Here is a 6,000-nt window from a genome sequence, read left to right as displayed (position 1 = left end):
ATTAAAAAAGTTGATCAAATAAATAAAAAAAATATATAAATAAAATAGTATACAGCTCCTTCCATAGTTTTTATATTATTCTTTCAGAAAAATTATATAATAAATTTAGAAAAATTCCATATTTCATTAAAAACTGTGTTTCTGTTGGTATCATATCACTGTACTAAAGTAACTGTTGTGCTTTATTGTGTTAGAATGACTCATTTATATCTACTTGACATGGATCTACATATGTGGCGCCTGCCATATTTGTGCCACCATTACTACGGTGTCTCTAAATAGACAAACAACTCAAAGCTTAACTAAAGTGAGAGCCATCTGAGTTTTAAAACTGCAGTACTGACTTTGTTTGATTGGTAGAGCACCATTTGGAATAAGTACCGCTAGAAGACGAAAGTACACATTACATAACATGTAATTCAGCACGTGTAGTACATGTAGTGCAATCATCGCTGCTCCTGAGACTGGATCCACTTGCAAATAAAAACATGTTTATGTCGGGGCAGTATGTAGCTCAACTGGTTGCCACGTGTAAAGCCGTCCCATGTAAAGAGGCTACAGCTCCTCTGTGAAGCCCACGTTCACGTCTCGGCCTGGGGCTCTTTGCTGCATGTCATTCCCCGCTCTCTCTGACCCCTTTCATGTCCAGGCCGCTAAAGCCAAAAGAAATCCTTAAAAAACAAAAGCATGCCAAGCCAACTTTATTTATAAAGCACTTTAAAAACAGTAGGTACTGAAAGTGCGGAACACTAATAATATATAAACATTTTGATAGGTGGTTATGTTTACATGCTTATCTCTGGAAGAATTTTGGTCACTGTCGGCCACTGTCCATTCATAACTGTGGCATTTGAAATCATTTTTATGCCCATCTATTGTTACAATTAAATGTCAGTAATTTTTCCACACTGTACCTTTTAGCCAAATCGTGATCTTTTCCTAAACAAACATACTGTACAAATCACTCAGTGTATATATTTTTACTTCAAGCTTTAAAGATCCAAAAGTTATGCGATGCATACACATGTGCATTTTATCCATAAATCATCTAAGGTTTAAAATGTAATCAATAACAGTATTACTCCCTCTTAGGCACTCAGCTTTATTTCGCTGTAATTTAATGTGTGTTTTTTTCTGTCTTGAGATTTCTTTAGAAGGCTTACCCCTTCCTCTTGCTCTATTCATAACCAAGACATTTTGTTAGAGCAACAGATGTTTTAAGTCCTTGAATTTTTATGGAATACATTATAACACACTTATTGTTAAAACAATTCAGCTGAATAATGTGGTAAATATTTTCCTTTTAACTTTGTTGCTGTGGCTTTGTATTAATCTCCATGTCTTTAAAAACCCATGGGATTCATGGTTGATTGTAGTGATGACATATGACACTGGCATGCGACTTTAACTGGCATGCGCAGCTGATGCAGCATCAACTACATGCCAGTAAAAAAAAAGATAAAACTAATTACATTAAAATTTGAAAAAAGTCATTCTGAAACATAAATGATCAATCAAAAGTATTCATGTTTATGTTCACTTCTACATGTTCCGGGGGCCACCTCTGCAGTGTGATTGCAAAAATGACTTTACTTTAAGGAGCGTGACTTTCAGTATTACTGGGATCCAGATGTGAGCTTAATTTGCATGTACAGCCATGAGAAGCACCATAATGATCTCTGTGTTTCTTCCTTAGTCTAAAATGAGTGAGACCTCAGAGAAGAAAAGATGGCAGCATTCAGCTGATCTTGGCAGGCTGGTGGTCTTGAAATGAGGACACATCAAAGTTCTATGATAATCAGCCTGTCAGAAAGGATAAGATGAGCAAGAAAATATGTGTGTACCATGTGCATTCATGTTTGTTTGCACAGGTGTAAGGTCTAGTCATTGACAAGGTGGCACTTCACTCTGTGAGCAAAGAGTGACTTGCTCTTGTCCACCTTAGGCTAACCTCTACATTAACAACAATCCACAAACACTGTAATCCACATCAACCCTCTGGATTACTTTTTCTCACATTCTTAAACCCTCACCTGCTACTGTTTTTCTCTAATTCAGTTTGTGACTCAGCAGAAAGGGCTGCTTCATCCCTGGAAAAGAAAAAGAAGACTGAATCTGTTTGAGTTTTGTTGCATTCAGAAGCTGTCATCATACAAACATGTGGCTGTGGTTCTTTCACTCGCAGCTGTATTGCTGTATTTGATATGAAAGTGCCAGAAAAGAGAAAAATATAAAAGAGTATATATCACCTTTCAGAAAACACATGTGCATTTTATCTTAGAAATGTTGAGATTTCTCAAACACAGTGGTCAAGTGTAAGAAATGCATAATGTGTCTTTGTCCAAGATTTAGGTTGCAAAGACATGCTTGTTGCATCATTTTTATGATTAGTTTAATTAGTGTGATTTGGTCCATAGTTCTGTTATCATTCCAATATTTGTTTGTATGTCACTTACAGTAGACTTGACTTTAGTAGGGTGTGAAACAGGGCAGACCATAATTGCCATTATTTTGAATCCTTTGCTGAGATTGCTGAGGTGTAAATTTAAGACTTTTCTTCATTAAACATCAAATTGGATCAGATTCAGATTTCATATTCAGCATCTGATGTAAACAAAATCTTGTTTTCTGCTTTATTTTCTTTATCACTAGGTCACACCGATAAATTCTCTCCCACAAAAGTAGCACACTTAGAGCATGGATTTGCTTTGGAACATTTCTGTCTAGCACAAATGGAAAATGAATAAAACTTAATTGATTTCAATGTAAAGAACATGTCATTACAACCCACCAGGAGATTGTGTGGAAAGTTCAGTTTGCTTGTTTGTGTTTTTGTTTGGTAGCAGGATTCTTAGACGTTTTATGGGTGGATTTGTATGAAATCTTTCTAGATTTTTGAGCATGGCTTACTTCACTTGATCTGGATCATTTTAAGCTCAACCTCATCAACATTGTCATAAACTGATTGTTTTAGGTTATTGCTTATGTTTGATTGGAAATAGATATAGTATTAACATAAAGGAGTCCCGAGACAGACCAAAAATGAAGACAAACACAGACTTAAAAGTGTTCTTTGTTGCACTTCATAGACTGTAAATCATGTGCACCTGAACAGGAATCACCTTCATTCAATTTGTGCAACACTAGTCATGCGTCGTTAAAAATGATAATGCCTTTACCATTAATTCTTATCAGAATTAAAGGGAATTAACATTCAATAATAAAACCACTTAGACAAAAAAGAGGTGCAAAAAATCTCTTTTGCATTTTACAAAGCTGCAAATGAATTCCCATCTATTTTTTTTAAATAACCCTCTCCTGTGGTCTTGAAAAAAATAAATATAATGAGCTTAAACCACTGCATGTTCAAAAGAATGCATAGCTCTTTCACTGTTCTTTCACTTTCAATGAAAAAGGTGTTGAAATCTAAAATTAGTTGTGATAAATCATGTCATATAGGACATGCTGATGACATGTTTTCACACCCACCCCCCCTTCTCTCCTAATAGCTCAAATAAGAGCGAGCTGAGGTGCTGCTCTGTCTCTAATCATATTAAAAATGCCAAGACTTCACAATGAGAGACAGAGATAGTTGTCAGATTTTTCTTGTATGGAATCCTGGGGATGGTTTGTGCTGGGACTGCCAAAAAATATGAATGATCACATCGTAAAAAGCAGGTGCAAAGTGAATTAAATTATTTCAAGAGCCTAACATAATCAATCACTTTTTACTGTATTAATCCCAATCGGGAAGTTTGGCTCCACGTCTACCGCATCACTAGATCTAGACTGTACCAGGACGTGAACCTAGGTTCCCCTGACCCCAAGCCCACCTCTATAACCACTGGGATACCACTCCTCACATATTTTTTAACACATCAGATGCTTTTTCAACACTAGGTTCCACTCCCCTGTACATGTGCTTTCTGTTAAGTGTGAAACGTACAGTTTACATAATGTAAGCTGTTATCGTGCTTGTGGTGAGTGTGAAGATGGTGTCTGACTGCCACCATGTGGAGAATCTCATCACAACTTCTTGGAACGAGTCCTTGCCCCATATGTTCACAAGTAAATAATCCATTGATATTTTAAATAATTTTGAAATAGGTTTGTGATTGTTGAAGGCCACACTCAATAATTTATTGGAGGAATAAAAGATTCAGACACATCATTAGGCATTGGTTTAAGCTCCATATATTACCATATGCACTTTTTTTGCCCATCTATCTGAAGGAGACTCAATGAAGCGTGACAGGAATTGATTTTCCTGTATGAATATTTGCATTTCAACAGAACACTTGTGCATGAATGCCAAGAGGGCGTTCAGTACAGAAGGTTCCTATGAGTCATCAGTGCAATGCATCACCCACTTAACCTTCATCTTTTCAACACACTGCTTGTATAGAATGGGTGACAACCTTTATGGGATGTTGTGAGTTAAAAATGGCCTTTCATGTGCATTAACGTCAAAAAAAAAAAAAAAAAAAAAAAAAAAAGTTATTTCACTGGACAGCGCGCAAAGAAACACACTACATATAAACATGGATATTATACAGCTATCAGTGCAAAAAGAATAGATTCGCAGTTATTGAAGTGTATATTGTCTAGTATTATGAAATAACAGCTCCGTATGGCACGAAGGAGCTCTGCCAGGGATAAATTGCATTTCTGCTCCTCACTCAGGGCTTTAAGAACAATTCAGCAGGAGTCTGTCCCTCTTTAAGAAGGGCTGGCTTTGGCTTCAGCCCCTGGGAACGATTGTGGGATATGTAGGATCTGCTTCAGTGCTGATATCCCTCTACTTTTCCACCTAGTCTAACTCCTTCCAACTTGGAGAGAACTTGACGGTTTCCTTGCACGGTGCTCTCACTGATCAGGCTTCCTGTAAGGCTGAAAAGCGTTAAGCATTGGTTTCTCTCACAAACGACTTTGATTAATATGATTGTATTGTTAGTGAATCTGGATTTTCTTTTCTGGTTCATTAACAATATATTTTTTTATTAGGCCAGTGTTATTTTTCCCCCAAAGATTTTCAAAACATATTCACTGAGCAAGAGCAAGAATTTACAGCATGTCAAAAAAAAAAGAGAGGGAAAAGTGTCTCTTACAAAAAACGAAAGTTGTTAGAATATCCTTATTCACTGGATTCTGTTTTTATTTACATAAGATAAAATTCTAAGTGGCTTTAAATGGGTTACAAAATATCTTTTTCTAAGCCTGAGCATCTTCTGCCAAAACCCCCCAACACCACTGATCTTAACTGTGGGAAAGACGGACAGAAATTTAGCGAAGCGAGCGATAAGACAAGCTGCGTGTCATGTGCATAGCGGTTCTCGCACATTACGCACGACGCTAGGAGTTCCCTTCCTCGTGAAAACGCCCCTCCACTGTCCTCCTATCCCTCCCGACTGTTAGCCATCCCTGCCGGCTTGTGTCTGTCTCCTGTCCCAGCCTGCAGCGCTGCATCTCCCGCGGCAGAGAACAAGACGCTCCGGGGCGGTGGCAGTGTCCGTCCTCGTGTTTCCTGCAATCTCTATGATCACAGTCTGGACTGAGGCTTGACACCCGGACCTGACAGGGCAGGTATGCAGTTTATTTGTTTGTCTGATACAGCGGAACAGGTGCATGCTGCATTTACCGGTTACTGCGAAGTGACATTGGGAAAGGAGGAGAAGCATCTCTCATACCGGTGACAAGCGTTGCTCGAATGGCTTGCGCGTTTTTAAATGCTCTCCAAAAACACGGCTATTGTGCCTCGAGTACCATGGACGATGCAGAGGGTGTTGCCACACAGCTTTAATAAGACCAATATGGTCGGCAGGCTGATTTAATAAGCTGCTCAGAATGAGGGCATCCTTTATTTCATGCATATCAAGGCCCAGTATGGAAGCAGGTGCATCTTCATAGTCTTGGTGGATCTCAAAACGCCTCATGACGAGCATATCCTACCCACGTACAAATCTTTCAGACCTATTCTTGCACATGTAGTGTGTGGTAGGA

General features: G+C 38.3%; 1 protein-coding gene across 1 annotated transcript in view; it reads left to right on the top strand.

The window, feature by feature from the left end:
- The first annotated feature begins 5,122 nt into the window (after nt 1-5,122).
- The window catches only part of si:dkey-178k16.1 (band 4.1-like protein 1), a 45,381-nt gene continuing 44,503 nt past the window's right edge, over nt 5,123-6,000 (top strand). The window contains exon 1 of the mRNA XM_042004368.1: nt 5,123-5,583. The gene's annotated coding sequence lies outside the window, so the exon portion shown is untranslated. The remainder of the gene's footprint in view (nt 5,584-6,000) is intronic.

This window comes from Melanotaenia boesemani, chromosome 13 (assembly GCF_017639745.1).
Source record: "Melanotaenia boesemani isolate fMelBoe1 chromosome 13, fMelBoe1.pri, whole genome shotgun sequence".
Taxonomy (NCBI): domain Eukaryota; kingdom Metazoa; phylum Chordata; class Actinopteri; order Atheriniformes; family Melanotaeniidae; genus Melanotaenia; species Melanotaenia boesemani.
This window is presented reverse-complemented; position numbering and strand designations above follow the sequence as displayed.